Source organism: Pteropus vampyrus, unplaced genomic scaffold (assembly GCF_000151845.1).
Source record: "Pteropus vampyrus isolate Shadow unplaced genomic scaffold, Pvam_2.0 Scaffold140, whole genome shotgun sequence".
NCBI lineage: Eukaryota > Metazoa > Chordata > Mammalia > Chiroptera > Pteropodidae > Pteropus > Pteropus vampyrus.
In genome coordinates this window covers 704,593-713,673 of record NW_011888921.1, presented here as the reverse complement: position 1 = coordinate 713,673, position 9,081 = coordinate 704,593, and positions in this window count along the sequence as shown.

Genomic DNA, 9,081 nt, shown 5'->3' with positions numbered 1-9,081 from the left:
TCAAAAATGATAAAGGAACAAAACAGAAACTCATAGATACATCATTGCCAGATGGGAATGGGGTTGAGGGGATGGGTGAAAAAGGTGAAGAGATTAAGAAGTACAAATTGCCAGTTATAAAAACAGTCATGGAGATATAAAACACAACATAGGGAATGTAGTCAGATAACTAAGTATAACGTCAAATGTGTATTAGACCTAATGGGCTGATTGCTTTAAGTTATATAAATATCAAATCACTATTTTATACACATGAAACTAATATAATATTGTATGTCAACTGCAATTGAAAATGTTTAAACAGAGCCAAGAATCTAAGGAATAAAAAAGAAATATTTTGTGTGTGGGTTATTTAAGAAATTTCCAATTTCTACCTTTTTATTCTCAGACTCCTATATCATATCTATAGAAGAAACAGTACCATTATACTGGTCACTGGTCAGAACATATACTCTTTCCTGTAGGACAGCATTCCAACTTCACAAGGCATGGTTCCCAGATGGTGAAATAAATGAGTCTTTTACAAAGCACTCAACCATTCTGTAAGTCTAGCTGCTTATGGGAAATGGAGTCTTCACAACAGTGAATTTATGGTCGTTGGCTCTAGGCCTTGAATCTAATTGTAAAGTGAAGAGAGTACATGTGGTGTGGTATGGTATATGATAATGGCATATAAAGCCTTTATAACTCCACTGATAATAGTACTGGAAGAAGTATGGTAGACAGAAAAACTAATACATTTAGAATAATTATGAAAACAAATGAAAACAAATTGAAATAGATACTTCCACCCATGAAGAAAGTATTCCATTATAATCAACCAGCCACCAGGTAACTAACTAGTTACTCTGAGATAATGGTAACTCATTTGCTGCTGTTTGCAAATGGAGAAATCAGTGATGGTAGTAGCTGAGTAAACCTTGGTAAAAATAAGTCCATTTTGTTGAGTGCATGAAAAATCACTTATCCTTGAAAATATGATGCTTTTCGCTCTGCTACTAAGACACAATAATAGATGTTTCTTTACATTTGTGGCAATGTATGTTACATGGAAGTATAAATATAATGCTTTACCTTTTACCTGAAAAGCTGTCACTTTTGAATGGATCCGCAACAAAAGAAGTTCTTATGCAGTGCATAAATTTCTGCCACCTTAGACTTCTGCTACTGTGCCATGAAGCTATTGGCAATGATGAGAAATGAGGCTCAAGGATATCTACAGAACTTGTCAACTAGTGTGGGCTTTTTCATATGGAACATATTTTGAGACCATTCTTGGAGATTTATTTCTATATCTTTTTCTAAAAATTCACGTCAGTCTTAAGATTTGTATGTATCTTTGATTTAGACCATCATCTCTCTTTCCGCTGTAAGAGGAAAACAAGATATATTTACTTGATTTTGTTTTACACTGGCCAAATATTTCTTATGTACTGTGGTCACACTTCAGTAGGGCTCTAATCCATCCATAGGCCATTTCCAGCTGGTGCCAGAATATCATGAAAATATACTTGTAAAATAATCCAAAGATCTTCTCTCAATCATCTCAAAAAACCATAAGTGCTGTTGAATGAGGGCTGACAAAGCAGCAGGCATAGGAAGGCAAGAGTGTAAGCAATTGGTTCATGTAACTTGTTTCTACAGGACCAATTCAGACCTAACCTCATTTTTTTTTCTACTTTTTATGAAGTATTGCTTGGAATGTCTGAATTTATGTTAATGTTGATTGTAAAGCATCCAGTTCATATTAGTTACCTTGGATTGCATAGTAACTTAATGTTCAATATTTACCAAGTTAAAACTTTTCAAAAGTAAATAGTTGCCAAAGAACTTAAGGCCATGTTCTGAAATTTTAGGGCCCTACCAGTTCTTCTACTGGTTCATGCCATATGCTTAACATGGCCATTTAATCTGTTAGAAATACTCTAAGAACCATTGAAATCAGTCAGGTGAGTAACAGAACTGTGTTCATTGCAGCCTGAACTAAATGGAGCACTTCTTTCTATGAACCTAATTGAAACTGGCTTTCGGGCCAAAGGTAAAACTCCTATATTTATATCTCAATGTAGTATACCTTGCCTCCAAAATGCAAAGAAAACCACTAATTGCTATGTCTCTTTCTTAGTAGCATAAGGAACAGTAGTGACTTAACTTCAAAGAGGACATCTTTTACATATTATATACTTCAGTGATATAGATTAGTGGCTGGCTAACTATAACCTACAGGTTAAATCTAGTTTGCCATCTTTTTTTTCTTTAATAGCCTATGACCACTGCTTGAAGGACTAGCACTGTAAGACATGGGTACCTATGTAATCCTTGGATCTCCAGGGAGTCTCTCACATTCTGCCAATCTGTCTTTTGACTGGAGTATTTAATCCATTTGCATTTTAAGTAATTGGTGATATCAAGGGACTTAGTTCTGTCATTGTGCTATTTGTTTTTTATATACCTTACTGTTTTGTCTCTAATTTCTATTGTCTTTTGTGTTTAGTTTTTTTATAGTAAAATGTTTAAATTCCTTTCTCATTTTCTTTAGTGTATAGTCTAAAGCTATTTTCTTAATGGTTATCACAAGGATTTCAATTAACATCCTAAAGTTATCACACTCTGAATTTATGGCAGCTTAACTTTAATAATATATAAAAACTACTTTTCAGCTCCATTCCCACTTTTTTGGGTTGTCAATGCCACAAAATTGTGTGCCTAATTACATAAATTGACAAGTATTTTAATTACCCCTTCTAACAAGAACTGTACTGTCATAACAAAAAGTTAGTCCATACCCTCAAGGAGCTTAGTCATTTTGAACTATGTCAATAAATGATGGTATTGTCATTTTGAACTACCTAAATAAAATCTATACCTAAGAATTGCACACTATCATTCTAAAGCTATGGTTTTTAACTGAGGACAATTTTGTATCCTAGGAAACATTTGGTAAAGCCTGGAGATATTTTTGGTTGTCACAGAATGAAGGTGCTACTAGCATCTAGTGGGGAGAAACCAGGGATGCTGCTAAACATCCTAAATGCACAGAACAGCCCTTACCCTCCCCCCGCTCCCCATAACAAAGAATTATCTATTAGAGAAAATTTGATCTTAAGATTGCAATCGGTTGTCTTCACTCCCCTCGGCTGCTTTCACTCGTCTTATCAATATTTTATTGTTTAATTTTTAAATATAAAAGTATGTCTGAGGAAGGCTGATTTCTCTGATTTAGTGGTAAAAATGGAAATGAAGACATTTTCCTAATCTATACTTTATGTAAGTCCCTCAGCAAACTTCTCTTTGGAGTGTATTTGGATAGGAGTTAGGTTAAATATATTCTATTCCACCCTAACAATGTGCTTTTGCTTCAGGTGAGATGTACATAAGGGCAGATCACTAAATAATCTAAAAATTAGTCTTGAAGCAAAATTTCTCTTAAAAAGCTAATAGTGTCCTCCTAACTTATTCCTTTTAAAGCTTAGAATTTTGCATTCTTTATTTTCTTACAACCATTTGGAACACCTACCCAGTGTTTTACTTAAATGAAAGAAAATAATTATATACTTAATATCATTTTATTTTCTGTAAGGTGTTAATTAACACTTTAATTACCTTTGCACTTAGACTAATACTCATCATCTCTTCCTTCTGATTTTCAAACTCATAATCCAATATTTTTGTGGATATACACAAATCAGATGTATAGGTTTATCAAACCGGATTCAAATTACACATTTCAAACTTGATTTTAAACCAGGCTTAAAGTGCTCATATTCTTCACAAGATCTTTTAGATCTTATAATAAAAAAAAGATATTTCAACCTGAAGAATTTAAGATTCTAGTCAAATTCTCCTTAAAAGATTTATTTCCTCAAATACAGACTTTAAAAACACTATGCTCTTTGGGAAAGCTTCGTGATGAAAATGTGATAATGGATTAATGGTTGCTCTAGGGGAAGGTATAATTCACCTTCTGAGAAGAGCAGCTGTTCCATGATAAACGTCCTGGGGGTTACGCTCCTGGTTTTTGATACCAGGCAGAACACCTGATTGACATCTAACAAGAAGTGATCAGATCACGTTTTTGGTTTTTGTTATTTCTTACTATACCTTAAAATGTGGCTAGTTATATTAGACTGAAGAGCCTGATTATGCCCTTCACATAGCAGTGGTATTTCAGCTGGTATTAATTTTGTTGTCAAAGATACAGCTGTTGTAGGAATTTTGGAATTTTTAGTACCATCTGGTGTACTGAAGTAGTTGTTCTCTGAGCACTGGCATCAATCCACTTTCTAAGTGGGTAATACTAGTGCTTTGGAAAAGGGGCTGTCAAAACGGGAGATGAGAGAGTCATTAATTTGAACTATTTTCATCCTTGTATTGCACTACAAATACTGCACTACACCAATTAAAACAAACATTTTGTATGTGTACATGTTAATAATCCTTTAGAATAGTTGATCATTTGCACTTAACATTAGCATTAATAGTTCATGTCTAGAAACTTAAATATCACAATGAAGTAGGAAAATTGAGATGGTAGCCACCAGTGAGGAGAGAAACATATGGCAAGATTGGGCTATACTTTGTTAAGGGAGGTGATAAATGGGTACCTAGTTAAATCGGTTTTCCCCTCCATCACTCCTTATCATTGGATATCTTATTCAGATGTTCACTGAACTCACATGCCCACCCAAAACAGGTATTGAGTTGGTATAAATTAAAAACATGCAATTACTTATGACAATTTATTTTACTTCGAAGAGTTGGAATCTTTTTTGCAATCATTGTTTTCAGCACCTGAAAGTTCCCCAGATACCAAAATATAGTAGAAATAAGATAGCCAGGATCTGCTTAGGACACAAGTCTAGACAGGGTACTAAAACGTCATTGGGGCATAATACATATAATAATAAATTTTAAATGTTTATACCAGAAATCCTTATACTGAGGAGTATAAGTGGTAGAAGGGGCTTTTCCGATAAGACAGTTTGGGTGTAGGGTGAGAAATGCTTCCAAGGGGCTTGCTTAAATAACAGATTCCTATGAAAGTGATTAAGTATATTGGCTTTTGTTTACAGAGTGAGATGATCTGGGGATTCAAAGCTGAAATTTTAGAGAAAACAGTCTGATGGTTTACTTCTCTCCATTATCCATGCAACACTCATGTTCTCCTCCAAATAAATGGTGAAAACTTACCTAAAAATATATTTTTGAACAAGCACAATGTGATTAGCTTCTCAGGACACATCCAGGTTTCATAATAACTTAGACTCAGGGAGAGATTATATAAATTGTAAAGTTATAGTAAAAATCCCTAGAGGCTAATGAGTATGTGTAAGGCCTATGGTGCTATGATATTTCAGAGAAAAGTAGACTTTTATTCAGTTGGTTGGTTGAATGGGATGAATTAAGGAAAATGCATTATAGAAGAATGGGCATTTTAGCTAAACCTTAAGAAATAGGATTTCAATCATTGATTTTAGTGAGAAGAGATGTCCAGGCAGAAGAGGATAAGAGCTAAGACTCAAACAGAAGAAAATTCAGAGTGTTTGTGAAACAGCTGGTATTCTAGTGTCATTGAGCTATGAAGTCCTTGTAGAAGAATAATGGGAAATAATATTATAAAGGCAAATGTAAATTGGACAGGGAAGGGTTTAAATGGTGAGTTTGACTATTTATTGGGTAACTTCTAAAATTTTTGAGACAGTTTACAGCAACACAGCCACAGGTAGAACAGATACTAGCAGGGAATGAGAAAATAGAGGTGAGTAACTTGTTAGGTGTCTACTACAATGATTTCAAGTTGCCGATGGTTAAAGAATTGGTGATGACTTGAATAAGAATAAACAAAAATGAAAATGCAGAGACAAATATAAGCAATATTTTGGAGACAGAAGTAAGATAGCAACAGAGCAGATGTTGGAATTCTAGTGGGATGAGGAAATCAAAGAATGGAAATTTTACAATGTTAGCTGGAATAAAGCAATCAGAAAATGAAGCTGTCATGGAAAAAATACTGAGGTGATGATATGATGAGTAGAGTTCGGTACATATTAAGATGATTTTAATGTGATTTAGCATGATTCCCTTTGTAGTACATCATGATAGAGGAGCATCTGGTGAAATAACTACCATTTATTGAGCTGCTATAATTTATCAGTTACAATGCAATATGTTTTACAAGCGCGTGCCTCCTAAAACAACTCTAGAATGCAGGCTCACCTATCCCCATTTTAAGATTATGAAAGTGAAATTCCGATAGATTAAATTATTAAGCTGCTGATCAAGGTAATGTACCGAATGAGGAAATGTGAAATTTGAATCTGTCTTGACTAAACTGAAGAATTAAAATGTGATGGAAAGAAGGTAGTCTTAGGAGACTAATAGAGGAGCAATTGCCTTTATACAAGGGATTTTAACTAAGCAAGAAAAGGAAATAAGAAAAAGAACAGACTAAGCAATTCTCCTGAAAGACAGATTTGTCCTACAGTTAAAATAGAATGTGACATGATCTTCCAAATGATGGTCAATAAATTGTTAGTTTTTCAGTAACTGTAGGACACACCTGATTTTTGAAACATTAAATCCTGAAATAGGCATCTGAGAATTGAAACTATATTACATCAAACTATATCTTATGAAACTATATGAGACTGGCTTTGTTTTCAGATTGATATTGTCTGTCACCAAAAGGAAGCTTTCTTTTATTCCTTGCTTAATAGATTTTTCCTATTTTTGTTTTTAAATAGAAACAGATGTTGGATTGGATTAAATAATTTTATTACAGATTTTGGATAAGCATGTGTTTATTATTTTCTTTTGCTTCTTTTATTCTATCAGCCCTTACAGTCAATTAATCATGGCTTCCCAGTTTTACTTCCTCTTAGATTACTTTCTAAAGCTGTCCATTTGTTTCAGTTTCTGATGCTATCCTCTTTGCTAATCTATTACTGGTCTTGAACACATTCCTGCTCTTTTACAAACTACTTTCTACATTGTAGCCCCTGTAATTATTTAAAAGTGTAAATCTCTATCTTGCCTTAAAACTCTAATATATTGTCACTGCATTTTAAATAAAGACCAAAATCTATAAAATGACCCAAATTAAAGCCTGGGCTCTGACAGTCTTTCAGAATCAGGCTGATAGTAGAATCCTTAGAGTCATGCTGCCTTTTGAGATTGTCTTTCCTGTTCAGGATCAGGAAGGTCGAACGTATTAGAGGGCTGCAAATATGACACAATTACTGTCCATTTCTCTTGGATTTTTGAACCATTGTGTTATCTTTTCTTCTGAGGATTAATGTCAATTTTGGTCTTTAATATGTACATTCATGGACATTTTAACTAGATGTCAAGGGAAAGAGTTAGGTTTGGGAGTTGGAGATCTGATTCTTCATGTTAAACTAGAAGTCCTCATTGTTTCAGAGATCTGTAGCAGGTTTAAGTCTTTGGTGATCATGTGTTAAGTAGCATTGAAAGAAAAATCATCAAGGTAATGATTCCAGGGAAGTTAACTTTCTTCTCTCACCAAATTTTTCTCTTGGGGGTTTATTTAAATCAGATTCAGGATGCCAGAGAATCATATTCCAGAAATAGGCCAACATTAAGTCCTTGCTGAGCTAAGAACTATGTTTCTGAATACATCAAACTTGAGAGCCCAGTTGTATAAACAACTGTTATTCAGGTTATTATATTTTATTATACAGCTTACATCTTCCTTGAACTGAAAACATGAAAGCATCTCATTTTATGTGGAAATATTTACAATCTGTACAACCAAAGGCATTTACTTTGTTGCATGTTCAAACTATTTTCTGAGGTTTAAAATCACCAGAACATAAAGATAAACTATGTTAGAGAAACATAACTGAGAAACCAAAAGAAAGGTGGCAGGAGAATTGGGACTAGAACAACATAACCAAACTTTAAACTTTTTTTTTTTTTTTGCAGAGAAACAACACTGGATTGAATTTGCCAGGAGGCGGCTAGCAAAATATTGAATTAATTAGTGACCACTGTCAAGAAATCCACCACCCTCAAATTTTCTGGGTTGGACAGTTTTCCTTGCAAAACCCTGTCTGATAATACACCATTTTCCAAACTCCCTCCTTCTCCTCCTAAATATGTTTTGTGCTCATTTATTCTATACGGCTGTCAGCTAATCTTTTAAACTAGACAATACTATTATTTTAGCTGGTTCTAATGGGTTAATGTTATTTCTCCCATTAGGACTGAACTACCACAACTCAAAGAAGTTACTCTAATGATGCTTATTGTAGAAACCAAGGCAGGTCAGAAGGGTGCTTAGGGCCTTCAATCTTCATCAGTGCTCCATACACTCAAACACATAAGTAATTACAGAAGATTATGGAAAGTCACCCAGATCTGTCTGTTAGAAACCTCTGTCATATACTAGGCGTATGCCCATGGGAGAGTGAATGTACTAGAGACTAGTATTTCAGTGCTAGCTGAAATATTTCCCCACCCATGTCCAGGACAGTTTACCACTACTGATATTGCATGATTTGGGGGAAACTATGATAATTTCCTCTCTTACTGGCCCAATTATACTACTCCCATCCTACCCTCCTTCCCCAACTTGTTTGTGATTCTCAAGTTCTAAAACAGAAGTTCCATTAAATATGTCTCTTTGCAATGAAAATTTAAATCCAAATTTTAAATTTGTAAACATCTGAGAAAGACTACATATTAGATTAATGGAGGAGTAAGAAAATTAGCATCTAGAAAAAAATTTAGAACATATGGGATACATCTCTATTTTCCTCCCTAAAAGTTTTTCTCATCAGCCTAAACTTTGAGCCCAAGATGAAATGTCTTTAGGCCCTTGGAGTTGTCAGAAATCCTTAATGAACAAAGGTTTCTGTGCTATATGTGTGCACGTGTGTGTATGTATATGCACAGGTAGGAAGAGGAGGAATGGCATAGCCTACACATTTGAATTTCCACTACCCATCGAATCACTTTGCCTCCTTAATGCCACAGAAATAAAAGACATTTTGAGACAGTTCACACAGAATATCTTTGTAATAATATCCTCAGAACCCTCAAACAGAGCCCAAGGACAGA